The sequence below is a fragment of the Triticum aestivum genome, chromosome 6B, assembly GCF_018294505.1.
Source record: "Triticum aestivum cultivar Chinese Spring chromosome 6B, IWGSC CS RefSeq v2.1, whole genome shotgun sequence".
NCBI classification, from domain to species: Eukaryota; Viridiplantae; Streptophyta; class Magnoliopsida; order Poales; family Poaceae; genus Triticum; species Triticum aestivum.
This window is the reverse complement of record NC_057810.1, coordinates 22,467,181-22,493,470: the sequence shown is the minus strand read 5'-3', so window position 1 is coordinate 22,493,470 and position 26,290 is coordinate 22,467,181. Positions and strand designations below refer to the sequence as shown.

At 44.1% G+C, this 26,290-nt stretch overlaps 1 long non-coding RNA gene across 2 annotated transcripts; it reads right to left on the bottom strand.

The window, feature by feature from the left end:
* Window positions 1-393: 393 nt before the first annotated feature.
* Window positions 394-3,695, bottom strand: LOC123133207 (uncharacterized). 2 transcript variants are annotated; one of them, XR_006465187.1, is made up of 7 exons: window positions 3,422-3,695; window positions 2,962-3,034; window positions 2,797-2,873; window positions 2,555-2,618; window positions 2,398-2,472; window positions 1,506-1,606; window positions 394-626 (listed from the first exon to the last, which is right to left on the bottom strand). It is a non-coding gene; the product is annotated as an uncharacterized lncRNA (long non-coding RNA). The 2 variants fall into 2 exon arrangements; XR_006465186.1 differs by lacking the exon at window positions 394-626 and having other exon boundaries at window positions 717-1,606.
* Window positions 3,696-26,290: the final 22,595 nt, after the last annotated feature.

The window sequence follows — 26,290 nt, the reverse complement described above, 5'->3', positions numbered from 1 at the left end:
GCCCTATATCACGTGGATCATTCTTCTTCCTTCTCGTAAACCTCATCAATTAATTCGAGCCTAGATTTTATTTTCATGCATATCATATTATATTACTAGTATAAATCCAAGCCGGATCTAGAAAACGAGTTCGGTGTAAAGTTGTACGGGACTACTCCCTACTTATTGATTCCGTTCCTCTGTATATTTGCAAACTCTCATCTCGTTTAGCTCTGTTAGTTATAAAATCACTATCTGTTTATACTTACTAGATGACCCGGTTGCGCCAATGGCGCAAGAAGCAAATTAGAAAGAACGTTAGTAGTGAGTAAGTAGGAGATGTAACTGAAAACATAATGCAATGTGGATTGTATTACATCATGTATTAACCACAAATCATGAAATCAATACCAGAGAACCAAATAATGTCACCACCTCTATACTAACAACCAACATTTTAGCATAAGGAGTATCACAGGAGTGTTTACTTGCACATTAAGAGTATCACAATTACAACTAAAGAGGCATTGTCCTCACTCCTGTCCCTGAGCCATTCACAAGGAGAGTTCCACAAGGAGAGTTCCAAGCCTCGCAACTTCTTCCTCCAGCTCTGTACATGGCCCTCAGTTACGAACCTCGTCCCTCAGCTATGATTATTTCAAGATGAAATCAACATGCTATTTCTCTCACAAGGAACATGTTCAGAATTTAGTCAATCTCACAAATCTTTCAGCTACAAAGGCAGAAAGAAAAATGGCATGATCAATAACTAAAAAAACTGGAACAATAATGCTTGTAGCATTAAAAAACCGAGAAAGTGAATTGAGGACAACAGAACAATTATTTGTAACAACGGCAAGCTTGGCTGATGCAAAATGATCACTCTGAAACTACTCCCTCCGTTCCAAATTACTCGTCGTGGTTTTAGTTCAAATTTGAACTAAAACCACAACGAGTAATTTGGAACGGAGGGAGTATATCTTTAGAACCAAATTAAAAAGGAACAAAATAATCTAATACTCCCTCCGTTCCAAAATAACTGTCAACTTTGTACAAAAACATCATGTATCTTTAGGACAAATTTTTAGACCATGGTACCACATAAATCAAGAATTAGACATATCAGATTGCAACGTATTCATGGTCAGTTACCAATCATGGCACACCAAGGATTTGCACATATAACCTGAAATAACTGCAGCTAGCTTGAAGTCTGAAATCTACCGGGTGACAGACAAAAGCAATACCACCAAACCTTATTCTTATTGGACGAGCACAAGATTTATGAGACAATAACACACAAAAAATCCTATTTGGTTTCTGGATGCATGCACTTCCTGGATTGTGCACATCAAAGCATGGAAGAACATTCCTAGGAGAGCCATTGTAGCACAACGAAGTAAACCAAAAATCAAAAAAGAGAAGTGAGTTTGTATCATGTAATTTAGCAATGTATCATTCCATATCACCATTTATTTTCCAGAGACCAAAGAAAATGACAGAAGTATCCCTATTCTTTCCTGTACCTTTCTACCAGAATGCTCTCTATTTACGAGCGCCACAGAGTATTTCCACTTGGCGGCTAGCCACTTGGCAGCAGGTTGGACACAGCAATCCTCGCCGCGAGCTGCAGAAGAACCACACACGCACATACGTCAGGACAGCATCAGAGCATGGTACGAAACTAAGCAAATTTTAGCTAATTGGTTGGTCACCTAGTAAGTAAAACACATTGGTCGAATACAACCTTAATCGTTCTCAACATTTCAACCATATATATATATATGATCCAAATCTTTAGGTTTCAGATGTCACACAGGAAGTGGAACCAAGCACCCACCAAATTGTAGAAAAATAATTAAGCATAGTTATATACTTAACAGGCATGCTGATAGCATTTTTTGCATAACCATGGAGAAGAAGTTATACGGTACTGCAAAATGGCATTGTAGAAAAACAATATAACCACAACTACATACTTAATAACTACATTGATACAATTTTTTGCATAATCGTGGAAAAGATCTACAATACTGGGTTAGGATGGTAGACCAAAGAAAAGATTGCAAGCGGGCAATAACTAACTCCCAAGTATAGGTTCATAACAACATGGTAGTTGGGGACGAATGGGAAAAACAAGCAAGGAGCTGAAGAAATAAAAGAAACTCAAGTGTGCAGGAACAAGAAACAACAGTAATGGCACATAAAGAAAGACAATGCATCCATTGACAACAATACCCAGAAAACATGGAAGTAGATAGATTTCAGTTCACAACCTAGACAAAGGAATCAAACATGCAACTTCACATCCTCTAAGTCACATATCAAGCAACTCAGAAATTCTTTAATCAAGAAGCAAGAATGAGACCATATTTAATGGCAAAAAATATTCATGGCTAAAAGGAAAAAATTAACTACCTTTGGTAGGTAAGCCTTGTGGAAACTTTAACCCTACTAAAGAGCACATAATTCGTCGTATAAATCTGAAACTTCCTGAAGAGTTACTTCGTATCAAGGGGAAATCTTATTATATATGGAATCCCATATAGATAATCACAAAGAGAAAGGTGTGAACCTCGACACAAAATTGCTCTGGATTTTGCCTCGGAAACAGTGTGGAATCGTAGTATTCCCCCTCCCTAGAATGGAATATATTTGTCAGACTGGAGGGGAAATCAAAGGTAAGAAATAACAAGGTACAAAAAGGTCTCAGAACACCTATGGATAGAGTCACTATTCACAGCCCATTGTGGCAACCACATATAAAACAAAACATCATTTCTTTTCAACTATAGGAATTTACCAATGCAGCAGTACCTTCACAGCAAGATAGGGAACCGGCGAGCTAACAGAGCAGTAGACGACAAAGCAAGTGAAGGCAGCAACAAGAGGGCCTGCAAAATAAAGGAACCAGGGACTTACATGAGGGACAGTGTTCAAGAGGCAGTGTTGAAGAGACAGTTACAAACAGGAAGCACAAACCTCAGTAGGGAAAGCAGCCGACAAGACGATCGGAAGAGACAAGGTACCCCGAACTCCCAAGTGCAGTAAGAACCTAGAGACAAACGCGGTTGAAATCAGGCAGTTACAATGGAACAGAAAGAACAAATCCATCACACTCCAGAACGGAAAAATGGACACTTGGACAATGAACATAGTTCACAACACATAAAATGCCGCAAACATTTTACGTAAATGCCGCAAATTTCATAACCAATGTGCTTTTGTTGTAACATGATACTTGAAATCTATTTAAGATATGGAAAAAGATTAATGTACGATTCAAAGAAATAGAAGCTACAGTTACCTCATATGAGCAAGTACCTGATAGTATGCAAACATTTTTAATGGAAATACAGAAATATAGTATAATTCTTATCCAAGAACACAAAGATTAAAGTTATTAGCATTCATGACAAAGAATTCTAATTGAGGTATTGACCTGGAGCTTGCAGTGTTGACTGGTTGACAAAGAAATCTATGGTCAGCAGCGAAGCTCAAACACAACTTCCGATATTATGACATCCTGAAATCAAAATCAATATCAACAGATCAAGCACCAACTTACATGTATGAGGCTCTATTAATTAAACAAGATTGAAGGGTGAAATATCAACAGATCAATCAAATACCCAAAATAAATAGTTGAATAAACGCGACCTGAATTTACAATTCAGAATGTTTGGCGTCTATCACTATATGGTAAGCAGAGTATGACTTTATATCGTTTCATGATCTATCATCGTAATACAAGCCAGGGGCCTCGAGGGCTCGAATACAAGTGCTCGATCATAGACGAGTCAGCGGAACAAACAATATCTGAGTATAGACATAAGTAAACAAGTTTGCCTTGAGAAGGCTAGCACAAACTGGGATACAGATCGAAAGAGGCGCAGGCCTCCTGCCTGGGATCCTCCTAAACTACTCCTGGTCGTCGTCTGCAGCCTACACGTAGTAGTAGGAACCTCTAGTGTAGTAGGAGTCGTCGTCGACGGTGGCGTCTGGCTCCTGGGCTCCGACATCTGGTTGCGACAACCAGGTAGAAGGGAAGGGGGAAAAGGGAGAGAAAAGCAACTGTGAGTACTCATCCAAAGTACTTGCAAGCAAGGAGCTACACTACATATGCATGGGTATATGTGTAAAGAGGTAATATCGGTGGACTGAACTGCAGAATGCCAGAATAAGGGGGGGATAGCTAGTCTTATCGAAGACTACGCTTCTGGGAGCCTCCGTCTTGCAGCATGTGGAAGAGAGTAGACTTAAGTCCTCCAAGTAGCATCGCATTGCATAATCCTACCCGGCGATCCTCCCCTCGTCGCCCTATGGAAAAACGATCACTGGGTTATCTGTGGAACTTGTCTGGGTGTGTTTTATTAAGTATCCGGTTCTAGTTGTCATAAGGTCAAGGTACAACTCTGAGTCGTCCTTTTACCGAGGGACACGGCTATTCGAATAGATAAACTTCCCTGCAGGGGTGCACCACATAACCCAACACGCTCGATCCCATTTGGCCGGACACACTTTCCTGGGTCATGCCCGTCCTCGGAAGATCAACACGTCGCAGCCCCACCTAGGCCTAACAGAGAGGTCAGCACGCTGGTCTAACTCCTATGGCGCAGGGGTCTGGGCCCATCGCCCATTGCACACCTGCATGTTGCGTGGGCGGCCGAAAGCAGAACTAGCCCCCTTAATACAAGAGCAGGCTTACGTTTCAATCCGGCGCGCCCCGCTCAGTCGCTGACGTCTAGAAGGCTTCGGCTGATACCATGACGTCGAGTGCCCATATCTTTCCCGCGTAGTTGGTTAGTGCATATAGGCCAGTGGCCAGACTCAGATCAAATACCAAGATCTCGTTAAGCATGTTATTATGAAGCAACCGCGAACGCCGACCAGGGCCAGGCCCACCTCTTGCCTAGGTAGTCTCAACCTGCCCTATCGCTCCGCCACAAAGATCCACACAGAGGGCCGTCAGGACAAAGGTCCTTTCAGCCCCCAATCCGTGAATCACTCGCGGGTACTCTTCGAGCCGACCCGACTTTAGTCACCATCTGTAGTATGTATATATGTATAGTATATACCCGTGATCACCTCCCGAGTGATCACGGCCCAATAGTATTGCAAGGCAGACTGACAAGAATGTAGGGCCAATCATGATAAACTAGCATCCTATACTAAGCATTTAGGATTGCGAGTAATGTATCAATGATTGTAGCAACAATGACAGGCTATGCAACAGAATAGGAGTAACCAAACAGTAACATGCTACAGTACTCTAATGCAAGCAGTATAGAGAAGAATAGGCAATATCTGGTGATCAAGGGGGGGTTTGCCTGGTTGCTCTGGCAAGGAGGGGTCGTCAACAACGTAGTCGATCGGGGCACCAGCAGCGGCGTCAGTCTCGTAGTCTATCGGAGAGAAGAGGGGGAAGAAGCAATGAATACAATGCAAACAGATGCATATTGATGCATGACAAGACAAGTAACGGTGCTAGGTGTGGCCTAACGCGTTAGCAGGTGATACCGGCGAAGGGAGGGGGAACATCCGAGAAAGTATTCCTGGTGTTTCGCATTTTCAAACAGATAAACCGGAGGGGGAAAGTTGCGTGTTTGCTATGCTAGGGATGTGTGGCGGACGAACGGGTTGCGTATCCGAATTCGTCTCGTCGTTCTGAGCAACTTTCATGTAGAAAACTTTTTCATCTAACTTACAGTTAATTTTCTATTAATCTTCTAAGTTTTAATCATTTTCTGGAATTTCAATTAATTTGAAAAAACAGTAAATAGTTTTGTCACCTACTGTTATTCTAGCCTATGAGTATGACTATGGTGCAAGTGGGCTGGGTTGACCCAGTCAAAGGTTGAATTGTCAAAGGATAAATAGTGTAGGCGGGCCCCGGCTGTCATTGTCTCTAACTTTATTAGTTTAGTTAGTTTTTGTTTAATTATCAGAGGGTCCCTCTGTCATTGGGCCACTAGGCTAACCTAACAATTAATTAACCTAACTAATGCTGCTAATTAGTGCCTAAACTAATTGGCCGGCTGTGAGCTAGCCGGCCTCACACGGATGGCCATGGCGTTGGCCAAGGGAGGCACTACGCGGGGGAAGCGGGGGTAAGCAAGCGGGGCACGCTAGGGCGTGCACGGCCAGCAGGCACGGGCCACGGTGACCAGCGGCGGCGAGTGGATGCGGGGCCGCGACAACGGCGGCAGTGGAGCACGGCACCGATGGGCGCGGGCGGCTCCGAGGCGGCGCTAGGCGATGGCCGGCGAGCAGCTGCAGGCGGAGACGGGGCCAGGGACGGGCGCGCGCTGGTAGCAGTACGCAGCAGCTACAGATAGCAGTTAACCAGCAGTAGCTCACGCACGCACGTATGTACATGTACGCGCGAGATAGGATGTGCTCGGGGACGGCAAACAGCGACCGAATCAAAGCGGGGGAAGGAGAGATCCGGAGGAGTTTCTCACCGCGAGACCATTGGCACGCTTGGGTAGGGTCGGGGTTGTCCGGAGAGGCGGTGGTGATGGCGAGACGGCGACGACCGGACGAAGAAGACGAAGACTGCGTCGGCTACACAGCTCCCCGCCTCCTTCCAATGCCCTGAACGGACGCGGTAGAGCGCCGCGAACCTCCAGGATTTGCTCCCGTACGCCGGAGAGGCTGGTGGACGCGTCAACGACGCCGAGGCGGCGGTGACTGCATGAGCTTGCGAGCTCAAAATCAAGCCAGAGGAGAGGTGGGCGATGGGGATCGAGGGGGGGATGAACGAGGGCGAGCTAGGGTTTCTGGGGGACGCCTTAGTAGGCCGAGGGAGGGTGCGGATGGCCGGCACGTGGCCCTGGAGCCATGGATGGCCGGCACGCACGGCTCTGCCTCTTCCCTGCGAGAGGTAGGGGAAAAGGCCGGCCCGCTGGGCTGGGCCTGGTACAGTGTTAGTACTGGGATTATGTGAAAAGGGGGGGATTTCTCCTTTCCTTTTTCTTGGTTGTTTGTTTTCCTTCCCTTTTATTTATGACTTTCTGTTTTATTTTAGACACACTTTACTTTAGTTTTATAATATATAAATTTAGTTCCGAAAATAATGTTACTACTTATTCTACTGCCATAATAACCTGGGCTCACAGATAAATTAGTTTAATATTTTATATATTATAAAAAGCATTTAATTATTAGTTTTAGATGTTGTTCTGCTCATTTTAGAGCAATTACACACTTTATAAAAGTGTGGTTTCTCCACCATAATTACCTATGCATTATTTGGCTCACTCCAAACATTTTAGTTTTAATATTTAAAAACTTTTATTGTTTGCTTGGTTTTGAATTTGAATTCGAACCGGTTTCGAATTAACGCGAGATTAGGAACAGTAACCGTGGTGACGTGGCCTCATTAACAGAGGTTTACTGTAGCTTAATTATCCGGGCGTCACAATTCTCCTCCACTACAAAAATCTCATCCCGAGATTTAAGAGGGGAGTAAGGGGGGAGGGATTGGGTTACGAAAAATCTATCGGATCTTCTCGGTCTTGGTTGCTCTTCTCGAAGAGGTCCATCCAATATATTGATGCCTTCATACTTCTGCTTCAAGTCAAAATGATGAAGTCGTCATCCCTCCCTCGGGATCTTCATCGCACATACGAAAAGGATAAGCAGTAACTTCAGAAGAACGGACCTCTACAAGGTTGCTATCTGGTAGATAACATCAACGAAGATGGCGGAAAGTAACTCTAGAATTGGGACTTCGAAAATTTCGAGAGGAAAGTAAAAAGGTACAATAAGGAGTTTCAAGCTGTCAGGCAATCCTTCGATGCCTATTTAGAAGGTGAAAGGGTTTCAGGGCAATGAGAATAAGTACTATGTCTGATAACAGAATTGATGATCTCTCGGAAAGTGGCTCGTGAATTTCATACGAAGCCACATGTGAGGAACAACCTTGAGAACAGGGGGTGTACAAGAGAGTCAGGTTTCGATCATGTGGAACTATGGGTTATGGGCCCACTATGCTGATTAAAAGTAGGAAGGCGGTGATGATTTGCACGATTATGTAAGCAAGGCATGTCAGAGGATAGTCTGTCGGTTATGTCGGCAACAACATTGGTACCAAGGGCGAGGGACGAAGAGAACCATTTTCCTGCTCGTTGAACGAGGCGGACCAATAGGCAAAGTTCTCGTCCATCGGTGGTTACCGGAATACTATCAACAAAAGCAATAGGGTCTTACTGACACAGTTGTACACTAAGGTGGTTTACATAAGCGGAAGAATACTACTGCTTATATAATATAGATCACAAGAAGGGTTAAGCAAACCAATGGAAAGGAAAGGTGATTACCAGGTTTATTCAGAACAATGGGGAGGAAAATGTGTATACACACATATTTCGGGGGTATATCCTTCCCAAGGACAAGCGGGGCATGATATCCATGATGGGATAGAATGTAGAGAACCAATGAGGTAAAGGGAGAGGAATTTCATGACGTTACCCATACAACGGTGTTTGGATAATTGAGCTAGAAACAATTAGCATTGGGATAAGTGTTCTTGTTGAAAATTGAAGTACGATAGACATGCTTCGAGATGGCATTGACATGGTCATCAGGTGAAGATCAGACTTCGGAAACACAAAGGATTCATCGGAAACAACTTATAGGATAAGTCTTACAATTTCCTCATGGAAGAATGGATAACCTTGCTGAACAGGAATCTATAACAATAGGGCCATCGGCCAGGTGTGCTAGGCACGACATCACCTTACCGTGTCACATAAAGACCATTGTTATAACTCTTGGAAATATGTTCCAACCATCATATCTGACCGAGATTCAGATCTGATTGGCGTCAGGATACCTCAAACTCACGATGCTCGAGGAGAAAAGGTGCGACACAAATTGACGAGATGACATCAAAGATTCTCGGGAAATGAACTATGGAAGCGAGTTCCAAAACAAGAGTTCATCATTAAATTAAGAAGAGGATGAGGAGGTGGCTGATGGACTCAACGATAATTCATCGAGGTATCCAAAAGATGGATCTCCACAATTATGTGGATAAGGAGATAACATTTGTCAGATCAAATGATATAAGGAAGTATGCTCGAGGAAAACATACACAATTAAACATTGGTTGATAGGTGCGCCCAAAATATGGGTTGGGTTGCACGACCAATGTCAGAATGGTGATTCAATAATAATAAATAGTCTAAGAGTGAACGGCCGACCATAATCTTCAAAGCAATATGGTTGCTAGAAGGGCAGAATCCAAACATCACCGATCGAATCAACACGAGGACCAAGAAAGAATGGTGATGGTGAGAAGTATCACTATACCAAGAATTCTTAAGAGGTGGAGTAATCCTCACGACATTCTTGACATAACAGATGATAATACTTCAAGGTAGAACATCATACAAGCTGGATAGCAAGTACCATCCATAACATGAACAAGTTTGTGTTGGGGGAAGGTAAGAATGGTGTCGATGATAACACAATCATCGAGGGGCAAGGATGGTATTTCCCATCATGAATTTGATTGATATCCTGGAAGAACACAAAATGTTGATGATGATCATCACAAATTTTATCGAGAGGTTTCATGAAGATGTAATCGAACATCCACTACATCAAGTAAAGGGACTTATGCAGCAAAAGATTTTTTTTTTGAACCACGGATACGACACCAGCTCGGAATCAAGCTTGTTGTTCAAGGTGGAATGATAAGATGAGGAAATCGACATAAGCTTAGCTCATCATCGAAGGTTGTGCTCCAGGATTAAGGACCAGGTAGCACAGTTAAAATTTAGCACGATAAGGATATAGCCAATCAGGCTAGGAATGACTTCAAGGATTATTAAACTCATAAGCAACGAAAATTACTTATCGGAGCACGGAATCGGTTCACTTATGGATGTTCTCGGTTGATGACAACCCGGAACCCGTGGAGTCACTATGACAGGGAAGGTACTACTTCATCAGAAATTCATAAGATGTAGTGTAATGGGTTGATATCCTCGAGATACCAGGGGGTAATACTCGAAGGTAGATCAAAATAGAGGTTGGGCAGACGTAATGATCTGCAGAAGGAAAGTACTTTTAACTTGTCCGAGAATGGGATCAAAGAGGAACCATCATGGTTGGAACCACGATTGCAAAGGACAAAATCACAGACACAAGATCAAATTAAGTGAATAATTATTTTTACGAGAAGCTATCATGATAAGCTCAACATCGTTTCTATGGGCATGAACACAAAGTTCAAGGTCGACTCCCACTTTTCCAATGCATAAACTTTCATTCACTTCTCGTTTTCGACGAAGTTGCAGTGTTGAAATTTTATCTAGAATAACACTAGTAGAGTATGACCCATAGAAGTTTCCAGGTTTACACATATTAGAAAAGGTATAGGTTCAACCCATCGGGATATCTTAGAAACATATACCACAATTTCGAAGAGTAAATATCACCAGCTCGAAAGCAGAGCATGGTTGGCCAAATCAGAGAATAGGATTTACAAATGGCATTATGTATTAGGGAAGAATTCACAAGGCGAGTAAATATGAAGGACATTGTCAAATAATAATCCAACAAAGGATTTGACGGTCGATAGCGGAGCTGATGTGAGCAGCGGCACACAACCAGTTGAAGAAAGAATGCAAGGGCATCATATTATAGAACATCCGAATGATTCGATGCTTATAGATCAAACGAAATATGATTTCCAAATCGAAGGATCAGAAGAGGACGCTCTGATTAAGGGTGGATAAGTTTAATAGACCTAAGGGTGCAATTGACGACAAATAGATTGGTCGAGAACAAGCTCATGTTTAAAATGACATCTGAGCTGGAAAGATAATTTAAAAGGATCAACTAATGATTGCGTGCATTCGCACTCAAGTTAAATCAATAGGATCAAAATGACGGTGCCTAAGGATACTAACGAATATTGCCAGACATATGGAAAGCATCCATAATGCAAGCAGACAGGTATTGCAGAGCAATAAGGTACTAAGGATTTTTTGGAGGATCGAATAGTATTTCGAAGACCAATGTGAAACACATGAACAACTGGGGATGAACGGATACTCGATAAGGGCAAAAAATTATCCGTATGGGTATTCAGGTGGCAAGGAACTGCAAGGCAGTAGGCACAAAATATTCTCAGAACAATAGAAATGATTTGAAGGTATCTTGTAATAACAAGATCAACTTGGAATAAAAGTAAGAACGACAAGTATATGTATTTATCCATAGGGATATTTCGGTGGTAGGGAATTGCAAAAGCAACGGGCACAAAGTCTCAAAAGAGTATCGGAGAGTAACTTCGAAATCTTCTGGTGCAACCGGCGATCATCTGGGTTGAAGGGGCTCTCCGGGAGAAAGTGTTTTAGAGAACCTAAAGTTAGACTTTTTTTTAGAAAATCATTTAACCCGAATAGAAGAGATATTAGAATCTCAGAGTATAGACGAGGAATAAAAGATCCTAATACCACCCAATGGCAACGTGGGCCCATGGGCCGCACAACCATGTTAGTAAAAGTTTTTTAAAGCCTAGACTCGACTTCGGCCAAGGAGTGTGGAAGGGGGATTCCTACAAGCAGGCGGCTCTGATACCAACTTGTGAGGCCCCCGATTCAATCGTACACTAATCATGCATGCAAACATGTACGATCAAGATCAGGAACTCACGGGAAGATATCACAACACAACTCTAAAAACATACATAAGTCATACAAGCATCATAATACAAGCCAGGGGCATCGAGGGCTCGAATACAAATGCTCGATCATAGACGAGTCAGCGGAAGCAACAATATCTGAGTACAGACATAAGTAAACAAGTTTGCCTTGAGAAGGCTAGCACAAACTGGGATACATATCGAAAGAGGCGCAGGCCTCCTGCCTGGGATCCTCCTAAACTACTCCTGGTCGTCGTCAGCAGCCTACACGTAGTAGTAGGCACCTCCAGTGTAGTAGGAGTCATCGTCGACGGTGGCGTCTTGCTCCTGGGCTTCGACATCTGGTTGCGACAACCAGGTAGAAGAGAAGGGGGAAAAGGGAGAGAAAAGCAACCGTGAGTACTCATCCAAAGTACTCGCAAGTAAGGAGCTACACTACATATGCATGGGTATATGTGTAAAGAGATAATATCGGTGGACTGAACTGCAGAATGCCAGAATAAGGGGGGGATAGCTAGTCTTATCGAAGATTATGCTTCTGGGAGCCTCCGTCTTGCAGCATGTGGAAGAGAGTAGACTTAAGTCCTCCAAGTAGCATCGCATAGCATAATCCTACCCGGCGATCCTCCCCTTGTCGCCCTGTGGAAAAGCGATCACCGGGTTGTCTGTGGAACTTGTCTGGGTGTGTTTTATTAAGTATCCGGTTCTAGTTGTCATAAGGTCAAGGTACAACTCCAGGTCGTCCTTTTACCGAGGGACACGGCTATTCTAATAGATAAACTTCCCTGCAGGGGTGCACAACATAACCCAACACGCTCGATCCCATTTGGCCGGACACACTTTCCTGGGTCATGCCTGGCCTGGGAAGATCAACACGTCGCAGCCCCACCTAGGCCTAACAGAGAGGTCAGCATGCCGGTCTAACTCCTATGGCGCCGGGGTCTGGGCCCATCGCCCATTGCACACCTGCACGTTGCGTGGGCGGCCGAAAGCAGAACTAGCCCCCTTAATACAAGAGCAGGCTTACGTTCCAATCCGGCGCGCGCCGCTCAGTCGCTGACGTCTAGAAGGCTTCGGCTGATACCATGACATCGAGTGCCCATATCTTTCCCGCGTAGTTGGTTAGTGTGTATAGGCCAGTGGCCAGACTCAGATCAAATACCAAGATCTCGTTAAGCGTGTTATTATGAAGCAACCGCGAACGCCGACCAGGGCCAGGCCCACCTCTTGCCTAGGTGGTCTCAACCTGCCCTGTCGCTCCGCCACAAAGATCCACACAGAGGGCCGTCGGGACAAAGGTCCTTTCAGCCCCCAATCCGTGAATCACTCGCGGGTACACTTCGAGCCGACCCGACTTTAGTCACCATCTGTAGTATGTATATATGTATAGTATATACCCGTGATCACCTCCCGAGTGATCACGGCCCAATAGTATAGCAAGGCAGACTGACAAGAATGTAGGGCCAATGATGATAAACTAGCATCCTATACTAAGCATTTAGGATTGCGGGTAAGGTATCAATGACTGTAGCAACAATGACAGGCTATGCAACAGAATAGGAGTAACCGAACAGTAACATGCTACACTACTCTAATGCAAGCAGTATAGAGAAGAATAGGCGATATCTGGTGATCACGGGGGGGCTTGCCTGGTTGCTCTGGCAAGGAGGGGTCGTCAACAACGTAGTCGATCGGGGCACCAGCAGCGGCATCAGTCTCGTAGTCTATCGGAGAGAAGAGGGGGAAGAAACAATGAATACAATGCAAACGGATGCATATTGATGCATGACAAGACAAGTAACGGTGCTAGGTGTACCCTAACGCGGTAGCAGGTGATACCGGCGAAGGGGAAGAACATCCAGGAAAGTATTCCCGGTGTTTCGCATTTTCGAACAGATGAACCGAAGGGGGAAAGTTGCGTGTTTGCTATGCTAGGGATGTGTGGCGGACGAACGGACTGCATATCCGGATTCGTCTCGTCGTTCTAAGCAAACTTCATGTAGAAAACTTTTTCATCTAACTTACAGTTAATTTTCTATTAATCTTCTAAGTTTTAATCATTTTCTGGAATTTCAATTAATTTGAAAAAAACAGTAAATAGTTTTGTCACCTACTGTTATTCTAGCCTATGAGTATGACTATGGTGCCAGTGGGGCTGGGTTGACCCAGTCAAAGGTTGAATGGTCAAAGGATGAATAGTGTAGGCGGGCCCTGGATGTCATTGTCTCTAACTTTATTAGATTAGTTAGTTTTCGTTTAATTATCAGAGGGTCCCTCTGTCAATGGGCCACTAGGCTAACCTAACAATTAATTAACCTAACTAATGTTGCTAATTAGTGCCTAAACTAATTGGCCGGCTGTGAGCTAGCCGGCCTCACGCGGATGGCACACACGCACGCATGTGTGCGGAGGCCATGGCCATGGCGTTGGCCAAGGGAGGCACTACGCGGGGGAAGCGGGGGCAAGCAAGCGGGGCATGCTAGGGCGTGCACGGCCAGCAGGCACGGGCCACGGCGAGTGGATGCGGGGCCGCGGCAACGGCGGCAGTGGAGCACGGCAACGATGGGTGCGGGCGGCTCCGAGGCGGCGCTAGGCGATGGCCGGCGAGCAGCTGCAGGCGGAGACGGGGCCAGGGACGGGCGCGCGCTGGCAGCAGTACGCAGCAGCTACAGATAGCAGTTAAGCAACAGCAGCTCACGCACGCACGTATGTACGGGTACGCGCGAGATAGGATGTGCTCGGGGACGGCAAACGCGCGCGCTGGCAGCAGTACGCAGCAGCTACAGATAGCAGTTAAGACGAAGACTGCGTCGGCTACACAGCTCCCCGCCTCCTTCCAATGCCCTAAACGGACGCGGTAGAGCGCCGCGAACCTCCAGGATGTGCTCCCGTACGCCGGAGAGGCCGGTGGACGCGTCAACGACGCCGATACGATGGTGACTGCATGAGCTTGCGAGCTCAAAATCAAGCCAGAGGAGAGGGGGGTGATGGGGATCGAGGGGGGGATGAACGAGGGCGAGCTAGGGTTTCTGGGGGACGCCTTAGTAGGCCGAGGAAGGGTGCGGATGGCCGGCACGTGGCCCTGGAGCCATGGATGGCCGGCACGCACGGCTCTGCCTCTCCCCTGCGAGAGGTAGGGGAAAAGGCCGGCCCGCTGGGCTGGGCCTGGTACAGTGTTAGTACTGGGCTTATGTGAAAAGGGGGGATTTCTCCTTTCCTTCTTCTTGTTTGTTTGTTTTCCTTCCCTTTTATTTATGACTTTCTGTTTTATTTTAGACACATTTTACTTTAGTTTTATAATATATAAATTTAGTTCCGAAAATAATGTTACTACTTATTCTACTGCCATAATAACCTGGGCTCACAGATAAATTAGTTTAATATTTTATATATTATAAAAAGCATTTAATTATTAGTTTTAGATGTTGTTCTGCTCATTTTAGAGCAATTACACACTTTATAAAAGTGTGGTTTATCCACCATAATTACCTATGCATTATTTGGCTCACTCCAAACATTTTAGTTTTAATATTTAAAAACTTTTATTGTTTGCTTGGTTTTGAATTTGAATTCAAACCGGTTTCGAATTAACGCGAGATTAGGAACAGTAACCATGGTGACGTGGCCTCACTAACAGAGGTTTACTGTAGCTTAATTATCCGGGCATCACAGGCGCCCTTGACAGAGTAGTGCCGCGAGATCTTGGCGTCCATGATGCAGCGCAGGCGACGGCTGCTGGCGAGGTAGGGCCGGGTCCACTCCACAAGCTTGATGGTCTACTCGGCATGCGGTCCTGCTGGGGACGTGCTCCATGGCCCAGCGGCCCGTTAGGAGCTCCAACAGGACCACTCCGAACCTGTACACGTTGCTCTTCACCGTTAGGTGGCCCGTCTGCACATAATCGGGTGCCGTGTAGCCGTGGGTGCCCATAACGCGGGTGCTCATGTGCATCTCCTCCCCCTCTGGGCCCATCTTGGCCAGTATGAAATCTAACAGCTTTGCCGTGAAATCCTATTTGACAAGGTGAATCGGTGCCTCCAGGAAGATAATCATCATTGTGGGGACGTATGATCCACAACGAAGCCTCCAGGAAGGGAATCGGCGCTGAGGGCGTCGACTTTGGTGCGGCCGCTGCGCCGGCCAAGAGTTTCCCCCGGATCCATGCCCATCCAGGCAGCATTGGCGTCGACCGCAGTCGCTACCGTAGCCAGCATGAACCGGAGTAGATCGAGTCGGAGACGACGCTTCCCATGGAACTCCGGTCAGCCATCGAGGGGCCGCCATAGCGCCGCCGCCTCCACATCCCCCACACAGCCATGGAAGGCACCCCACCTGCACCCGCGGGTGCGGCCCGCCAGGTGATACGTCTCCAACGTATCTATAATTTTTGATTGCTCCATGCTACTTTATCTACTGTTTTAGGCAATATTGGGCTTTATTATCCACTTTTATATTATTTTTGGGACTAACCTATTAACCGGAGGCCCAGCCCAGATTTGTTGTTTTATGACTATTTAAGTGTTTCGAGGAAAAGGAATATCAGACGGAGTCAAAACGGAACGAAATCAACTGGAGAAGTTATTTTTGGAAGGAAAGCCACCGGATTGACTTGGACTCTATGTCAGAAAATACGGGAGCTGGCCACGAGGGTGGGGTGCGCCCCCCCTGGGCGCGCCCCCTGCCTCGTGGGGCCCCCGTAGCTCCACCGACATACCCCTTGCACCCATATATACCTAAGTACCCTAAGACTTCCAGAACAGAAGATAGATCGGGAGTTCCGCCGCCGCAAGCCTCTGTAGCCACCAAAAACCTCTCGGGAGCCTGTTCCGGCAGCCTGCCGGAGGGGGAGCCCATCTTCATCATCCCGGCGCTATCCATGACAAGGAGGGAGTAGTTCACCCTCGGGGCTGAGGGTATGTACCAGTAGCTATGTGTTTGATCTCTCTCTCTCTCGTGTTCTCTCTCGTGTTCCCTCTATGGCACGATCTTGATGTATCCCGAGCTTTGCTATTGTAGTTGGATCTTATGATGTTTCTCCCCCTCTACTCTCTTGTGATGAATTGAGTTTCCCCTTTGAAGTTATCTTATCGGATTGAGTCTTTTATGAGAACACTTGATGTATGTCTTGCCGTGCTTATCTGTGGTGACAATGGGATATCATGTGCCTCTTGATGTATGCTTTGGTGACCAACTTGCGGGTTCCGTCCATGAACCTATGCATAGGGGTTGGCACACATTCTTGACTCTCCCGTAGTAGCTTTGGGGCACTCTTTGAAGTACTTTCATGTTGGTTGGATGAATCCGAGGTTGTGTGACGCATATCGTATAATTATGCCCACAGATACTTGAGGTGACAATGGAGTATCTAGGTGACGTTAGGGTTTTGGTTGATTTGTGTCTTAAGGTGTTATTCTAGTATGAACTCTATGATGGATTGAGCGGAAAGAATAGCTTTATGTTATTTTACTACTAACTCTTGAATAGATAGAACAGAAAGGATAACTTTGAGGTGGTTTCATACCCTACCATAATCTCTACGTTTGTTCTCCACTATTAGTGGCTTTGGAGTGACTCTTTGTTGCATGTTGAGGGCTTGTTATATGATCTATCTATGTTATTATTGTTGAGAGGACTTGCACTAGCGAAAATATGAACCCTAGGCCTTGTTTCCTACCATTGCAATACCGTTTATGCTCACTTTTACCACTTGTTACCTTGCTGTTTTTATTATTTCAGATTACAAAAGCCTATATCTACTATCTATTTTGCACTTGTATGACCATCTCTTCGCCGAACTAGTGCACCTATACAATTTACCATTGTATTGGGTGTGTTGGGGACACAAGAGACTCTTTGTTATTTGGTTGCAGGGTTGTTTGAGAGAGACCATCTTCATACTACGCCTCCTACGGATTGATAAACCTTAGGTCATCCACTTGAGGGAAATTTGCTACTGTCCTACAAACCTGTGCACTTGCAGGCCCAACAACGTCTACAAGAAGAAGGTTGTGTAGTAGACATCAAGCTCTTTTCTGGCGCCGTTGCCGGGGAGGCTAGGTAAGTGAAGGTATGTATTTAGATCTTGAAATCGAATCTTTTTGTTTCTTGTTTTAGCACTAGTTTAGTTTATAAAAGAAAACTAACAAAAAAATGGAGTTAAGTTTGTCTCATACGCTTCATCTTTTTAATATCTTTCGTGAGAATGATGGAAAGAAAAATTGTGCTCCAATGCTAGAAGAAGAATTACATAGAATTCTTGGCATAAAATATGTGAAATATGGGCATGATTGCAATGTTGTTAGTATGAATTCCCTGAATACCCATGATGCTAATGATATGCAAAGCCACAAGCTTGAGGAAGCTATGTTTGATGGAGATGATATTTTTTGTCCCCCAAGCTTTGATGAGCAAATTTACTATGATGAAAGCATACCTCCTATCTATGATGATTATTGTGATGACACGTATGCTTTAAAGAATAATGATAACCATGAAACATGTCATCTTGATCTTAATTTTCAATCACATGATAGTTATTTTGTTGAGTTTGCTCCCACTACTATTCATGAGAAGAAATTTGTCTATGTGGAGAGTAGTAAATTTTCTATGCTTGTAGATCATGAAAAGAATGCTTTAGGTGTTGGTTATATTGTTGAATTCATTCATGATGCTACTGAAAATTACTATGAGAGAGGAACATATGCTTGTAGGAATTGCAATAATATCAAGTTTCCTCTCTATGTGCTTAAAGTTTTGAAGCTATGCTTTTTGTGCCATCTTATGCTAGTTGATTATTGTTCCCATAAGTTGTTTGCTCACAAAATCCCTATGCATAGGAAGTATGTTAGGCTTAAATGTGCTAGTCATATGCTTCATGATGCTCCCGTTATGTTTCAATTCTTATCTTCTATGTGAGCATCATTGTCATCATGCCTAGCTAAAAAGGCATTAAAGAAAAGCGCTTGTTGGGAGACAACCCAATATTTACCCTTATTGTTTTGCGTGTCCACATGATTATGCTACTGTAGTAATCATGTTTTATAGCTTTTGTTTCAATAAAGTGCCAAGTAGAACCTTTGGGAAGACTTGGGTGAAGTTTATGTGATCTTGCTGTGAAAAATAGAAACTTTAACACTCACGAGATTAGCTGCCATTTTTTACTGGAGAGTGCTTTTAGGTTGATTCTTTTTGAAGATGATTAATAGACAAATTGCTCAGGTCCAGCAATATATTTCATAATTGTTGGGATTCCAGAATTATACGTTTTATACATATTACTACAGATTGTTCTGTTTTTAACAGATCCTGTTTTCTATGTGTTGTTTGCTTATTTTGATGAATCTATGGCTAGTATTAAGTGGTATGAACCATAGAGAAGTTAGATTACAGTAGATATTACCCCAATATGAATTTATAATGAGTTAATTATAGTACCTAAGTGGTGGTTTTATTTTCTTATACTAACGGAGCTTACGAGTTTTGTTTTGAGTTTTGTGTGGTTGAAGTTTTCATGTTTTGGGTAAGGATTCGATGGACTATGGAATAAGGAGTGGAAAGAGACTAAGCTTGGGGATGCCCAAGGAACCCCAAGGTAATATTCAAGGACAACCAAGCAACTAAGCTTGCGGATGCCCCGGAAGGCATCCCCCTCTTTCGTCTTCGTTCATCGGTAGCTTTACTTGGAGCTATATTTTTATTCGCCACATGATATGCGTTTTGCTTCGAGCGTCATTTTATTTTGCTAGTTTTTGCTTGCTGCTATTTAGAATAATGTTTTGCATCTTTAGTTTCAATAAAAAAGCCAAGGATAGCCTTTGCCATGCTTATTTTGCTAGTATGCATGTTGCTGTTTGAAAACAGGAAGTTTGCTGCTGTTGCAAAAATTCCCTAGAAAAGTCAGAGAATGGTATAACGTTGAATCTTTTTGCATATTAAGCTCTGATAAATTTATTATAGTGGGAAGTTTAGTTCATAATTTTTGGAGTCAGAGAAGTATTGATACTCCTGCATTCTTTACAGACTGTACTGTTTTGGCAGATTGCTGTTATGGTTGCATTGTTTGCATATGTTTACTTGTTTAATGATTCTATTTGAGGATAGGAGTATTAAATATGCAGAGTCATTTAGTGTTCAATGTTGAGTAATAATGTTAGTGATATGTTAATAATGTTAGTGATATGTTACAGTAGAATATGATAAGGTTTTGCATTGGCTTATACTAACCTATCTCACGAGTTCTTGTTGAGTTTGTTGTGAATGAAGCTTTTGATAAAAAGAGAAACCATGAGAGGAATTAAGGAGACACAAAAGTTCAAGCTTGGGGATGCCCAAGGCACCCCAAGATAATATTTCAAGAAGTCTCAAGCATCTAAGCTTGGGGATGCCCCGGCAGGCATCCCACCTTTTTTCTTCAACAATTATCGGTTAGTATCAGTTGAGCCTAAGTTTTTGCTTCTTCACATGAGTTGTGCTATCCTTGCAATGTAGTTTTCTTTAGCTTTGCTTGCTGTTTGAATAAAGTATCAAGATCTGAAATTATTAATTGGGAGAGTCTTCACATAGTTGCATAATTATTCGACTACTTATTGATCTTCACTTATATCTTTCGGAGTAGTTTGTCATTTGCTCTAGTACTTCACTTATATCCTTTAGAGCATGGTGGTAGTTTTATTTTGAAGAAACTTTTGAACTCTCATGCTTCAGTTATATTATTTTGAGAGTTGTTAATAGCATGGTAATTTGCTTAATGATAATATACTTGGTATTCAAGATATGTGAAACTTTCTTTAGAGTGCGTTGAATACTAAGATAAGTTTGATGCTTGATAATTTTTTTGAGATATGGAGGTGATAATATCAAAGTGATGCTAGTTGGGTGATTATGAATTTAAAGAATGCTTGTGTTGAAGTTAGCAAGTCCCGTAGCATGCACGTATGGTTAAAAGTTGTGTAACAAATTTGAAACATGAAGTGTACCTGGCTTGTGCATCCTTATGAGTGGCGGTCGGGGACGAGCGATGGTCTTTTCCTACCAATCTATCCCCCTAGGAGCATGCACGTAGTAGTTGATTTTTGATGACTTCTAAATTTTTGAAATAAGTATATGAGTTCTTTTGACTAATGTTGAGTCCATGGATTATACGCACTCTCACCTTTCCGTCTTTGCTAGCCTCTCTAATACCGTGCACTTTTCACCGGTATCATACACCCACCATATATCTTCCTCAAAACAGCCACCATACCTACCTATTATGGCATTTCCATAGCCATTCCGAGATATATTGCCATGCAACTTTCCACCGTTTTGTTTATTATGACACGCTCCATCATTGTCATATTGCTTTTTGCATGAACTTGTAGTTGACATTGTATTTGTGGCAAGGCCACCTTCAGAATTTTCATACATGTCGCTCTTGATTCATTGCATATCCCGGTACACAGCCGGAGGCATTCATATAGAGTCATATTTTGTTCTAAGTATCGAGTTGTAATTGTTCAGTTGTAAGAAAAATAAAAGTGTGATGATCATCATTATTAGAGCATTGTCCCAGTGAGGAAAGGATGATGGAGACTATGATTCCCCCATAAGTCGGGATGAGACTCCGGACAAAAAAGAAGGAGTGGCCAAAAAAAAGAGAAAAGGCCCAAATAAAAAAATGAGAGAAAAAGAGAGAAGGGACAATGCTACTATCCTTTTACCACACTTGTGCTTCAAAGTAGCACCATGATCTTCATAATAAGAGAGTCTCATATGTTGTCACTTTCATATACTAGTAGGAATTCTTCATTATAGAACTTGGCTTGTATATTCCAATGATGGGCTTCCTCAAAAGTGCCCTAGGTCTTCGTGAGCAAGCAAGTTGGATGCACACCCACTTAGTTTCTTTTATTGAGCTTTCACATACTTATAGCTCTAGTGCATCCGTTGCATGGCAATCCCTACTCACTCACATTGATATCTATTGATGGACATCTCCATAGCCCGTTGATACACCTAGTTGATGTGAGACTATCTTCTACTTTTTGTCTTCTCCACACAATCCCCATCATCATATTCTATTCCACCCATAGTGCTATGTCCATGGCTCACACTTATGTATTGTGTGAAGGTTGAAAAAGTTTGAGATTATTTATGTATGAAACGATTGCTTGGCTTGTCATCGGGGGTATAGAAGTTGGGAACATCTTTGTGTGACGAAAATGAAACATAGCCTTAACTATATGATTTTGTAGGGATGAACTTTCTTTAGCCATGCTATTTTGAGAAGACATGATTGCTTTGATTAGTTTGCTTGAAGTATTATTACTTTTATGTCAATATGAACTTTTGTCTTGAATCTTTCGGATCTGAATATGCATGCCACAATTAAGAAGATTTACTTTGAAATTATGCCAAAGTATCAATCCGCATCAAAAATTCTTTTTTATCATTTACCTACTCGAGGACGAGCAGGAATTAAGCTTGGGGATGCTTGATACGTCTCCAACGTATCTATAATTTTTGATTGCTCCATGCTACTTTATCTACTGTTTTAGGCAATATTGGGCTTTATTATCCACTTTTATATTATTTTTGGGCCTAACCTATTAACCGGAGGCCCAACCCAGATTTGCTGTTTTATGCCTATTTCAGTGTTTCGAGGAAAAGGAATATCAGATGGAGTCAAAACGGAACGAAATCAACTGGAGAAGTTATTTTTTTGAAGGAAAGCCACCGGATAGACTTGGACTCTACGTCAGAAGATACGGGAGCTGGCCACGAGGGTGGGGGGCACTCCCCCCTGGGCGTGCCCCCCTGCCTCGTGGGGCCCCTGTAGCTCCACCGACGTACCCCTTGCACCCATATATACCTACGTACCCTAAAACTTTAAGAACAGAAGATAGATCGGGAGTTCCGCCGCCGCAAGCCTCTGTAGCCACCAAAAACCTCTCGGGAGCCCGTTCCGGCACCCTGCCTTAGGGGGAGACCATCACCGGTGGCCATCTTCATCATTCCGGCACTATCCATGACGAGGAGGGAGTAGTTCACCCTCGGGGCTGAGGGTATGTACCAGTAGCTATGTGTTTGATCTCTCCCTCTCTTGTGTTCTCTCTCGTGTTCCCTCTATGGCACGATCTTGATGTATCCCGAGCTTTGCTATTGTAGTTGGATCTTATGATGTTTCTTCCCCTCTACTCTCTTGTGATGAATTGAGTTTCCCCTTTGAAGTTATCTGATCGGATTGAGTCTATTATGAGAACACTTGATGTATGTCTTGCCGTGCTTATCTGTGGTGACAATGGGATATCATGTGCCTCTTGATGTATGTTTTGGTGACCAACTTGCGGGTTCCGCCCATGAACCTATGCATAGGGGTTGGCACACGTTCTTGACTCTCCGGTAGTAGCTTCGGGGCACTCTTTGAAGTACTTTTATGTTGGTTGGATGAATCTGAGATTGTGTGACACATATCTTATGATCATGCCCACGGATACTTGAGGTGACAATGGAGTATCTAGGTGACATTAGGGTTTTGGTTGATTTGTGTCTTAAGGTGTTATTCTAGTATGAACTCTATGATGGATTGAGCGGAAAGAATAGATTTATGTTATTTTACTACGAACTCTTGAATAGGTAGAATAGAAAGGATAACTTTGAGGTGGTTTCGTACCCTACCATAATCTCTATGTTTGTTCTCCGCTATTAGTGGCTTTGGAGTGACTCTTTGTTGCATGTTGAGGGCTTGCTATATGATCTATCTATGTTATTATTGTTGAGAGAACTTGCACTAGCGAAAGTATGAACCCTAGGCCTTGTTTCCTACCATTGCAATACCGTTTACGCTCACTTTTACCACTTGTTACCTTGCTGTTTTTATTATTTCAGATTACAAAAACCTATATCTACTATCTATTTTGCACTTGTATCACCATCTCTTCGCCGAACTAGTGCACCTATAAAATTTACCATTGTATTAGGTGTGTTGGGGACACAAGAGACTCTTTGTTATTTGGTTGCAGGGTTGTTTGAAAGAGACCATCTTCATCCTACGCCTCTTACGGATTGATAAACTTTAGGTCATCCACTTGAGCGAAATTTGCTACTGTCCTACAAACCTGTGCCCTTGCAGGCCCAACAACGTCTACAAGAAGAAGGTTGTGTAGTAGACATCACCAGGCAGGCCACACCGCGCGCCACCGATCGAGGTCGCCACCCGAGGAGCGCCCCGAACGCCCCGAACACCATAGGAGCGCCCCGAACCCCCCCCCCCCCACATGACCACCAGGGGAGTCACGAGCGCGTGGTGTAGCTCCTGCTGACGCCCCCTGAGTCCTCACCAGCGCGCCTCGCCGCTGAACGCCACTCGTGCTAGGTCCGGCCGCTGCAGGGAGGAGTGGCCCCGCCGCTGCCGACGCCAATCGGGTTTTTGCCCTGCGACGGCGGGCAGGAGAGGTGGGAGAGGGAGTCGAGGACTTGGCGGCGCTAGGGTTCCCACCTGGTCGCCGCGCAGGGGTGACCCAGGGGAGAGATATGCGTAAGTGTAAGGAGTAATGAGCATAATTGATTTGCTACCAACATTTGGCATTGCCAATATTTGGCAAACCAACATTTGTCAAAATCAAAAGTTGCCAATATTTTGCAACTTTTTGTGAGATTGGCAACGAGAATTGGCAAGCAACCAATCTCTAGCCAATATTTGACAGGCGCCAAAATTTGGCATGCCAACTTTTGGCAGTTGAAATCTTCCCAATTACTACTGAGCAACTATTTGATGCTGATTCAATTGGCACCTAAAATTCATTGTGTTAATTATTTGCGGCTTAAAAATGCACGGCAATTGCCTAGTTCCCAAGAAGAAAAATATAGCAACGGCAACAATTAATACCTAAGAACCGGGCCCCTGAGATTTTCCACAATCTTTTGCACAATCTTCCCAATGCTCGCAAGAAAAGTAAATCACCATCATAGATTCATTTCCATCCTTATATACATGGACCCCGACGCAGCAAAACCATCTCACAGCACTGAGTACTGCTCACCTCAACGACATCGTTCATACCCAAGATGGATAAGCACACGGCCCCCGTCCGCGCGGTCACACTGCTCCTCATCATCATATGCCTCCTCGCTACCCAGGCGCGATGTAAGAATCCCTCCTGATCCCGCCTCATTGATCATGGCGCTGACTTATAGTTACTCAATTGCTTACTATCTGTTGCCACACATGCAGGCCGGACCATGGACGACGGCGGCGAGAAGATCAGTTTGCCCTACGGGCTGTGCGTCTACGACAAGAGGTCGTTTGCGTGCAAGGGCGAGCGCTGCTACTGCTGTCGCGCGGCCGTGGAAGTCTGCTATTTGTCAATGAAGGAGTGCATGACGGAGTGCACCAAGAAAATGGGGCCGCCGCCGGCGGCCCGGGGCGGCGACGGCTACCTTGTTCTTCCACACAAAATGTATAATCCACCGAGGATGCTTATTTTTGAAATAAGATACGAGTATCGATCACTGGTTTGTGGTTTCCTACTTGTCTTGCGAGCGACATCATAGGCTTCTGCACAATCTTTTATTTTTAGTTTTTTACGGGCGTGCTTCTGCACCATCTTTTTTTTATCGCCTCTAGATTAGAACCTACTGCTTCGGCGCCGGCTTCCTCGTGTTGCTCGGTCACCAGACGTACCTTACTATCAGGAAATAGAACCAAACGACTAGAGTAAGTCATAGTTTAAAAAGCCAAACTGGTAATCGAACCGGCAAAGGTCGCCGATTCAGATTTTTATCGATCGGACCGTTAGTTCACCGGTTTGATAGTCGATTTTTAAGCAATAAAATAATATATATTTTTATCTATAAATACACCAATTTTTTCGGGGGGAGGGGGTGGGGTGGGGTTGGGGGAAGCATTTCATTTCATTTAATCAATAATGGGAGTACATTCATTTGCACCCGCAAAAAACAGTACATTCATTTGAAATGACAATGCTAACCTCCTGGGGGGGGGGGGAATTTGCTAACCAACAAGCGTATGCTGTTGACCACGACCCATCACTGCCATAGCATGTGCAACCTTATTCTGTGATCTACCTATTTTTGTGACTTGCATTGATCTTTCGTGCAACATCTCCGAGACGGCCGCCACCTGAAACATATTCCTTGATCTTCCCTTTGAATCTAATTCAAGGAACTTCAAGATCTTCGCATAGTCTGTCTCCACCTGGATAGGCAAGGGACCCCAATGCAACGACAGCTTCAGGCCCTCCTCACACGCCGATAGCTCTACCTCCAGTGCGCCCGGGCTCTGCATGCCGCGTAGATAACCGCACCTATGTGATCACGTAGGATCATACCGGCATCGGCCATTCCATCTACCTGTACGAATGAACCGTCAAAATTGAGCTTTGCAACACCGCATGGGGGAGGAATACAACTGGGTTGTACACTAGGCTCCAGCTTATGTTGAGCACCACTGTTGGATAAAATAGCTGATTGCGTCCCCTTGAGGCACTGTTCGTTTAATCCCCCCACCACAGAGATTGGAGGGGATTGGGGAGGTTTGAGGTGGATTTTGAATTGCAAGGGATTTAATCCCCTCCAATCCCTTCCAAACCTCTCCAAACCCTGTCTAACCGAACAAGGCCTGAGGATGTCCACCTCTAGCCCCTATTTGAT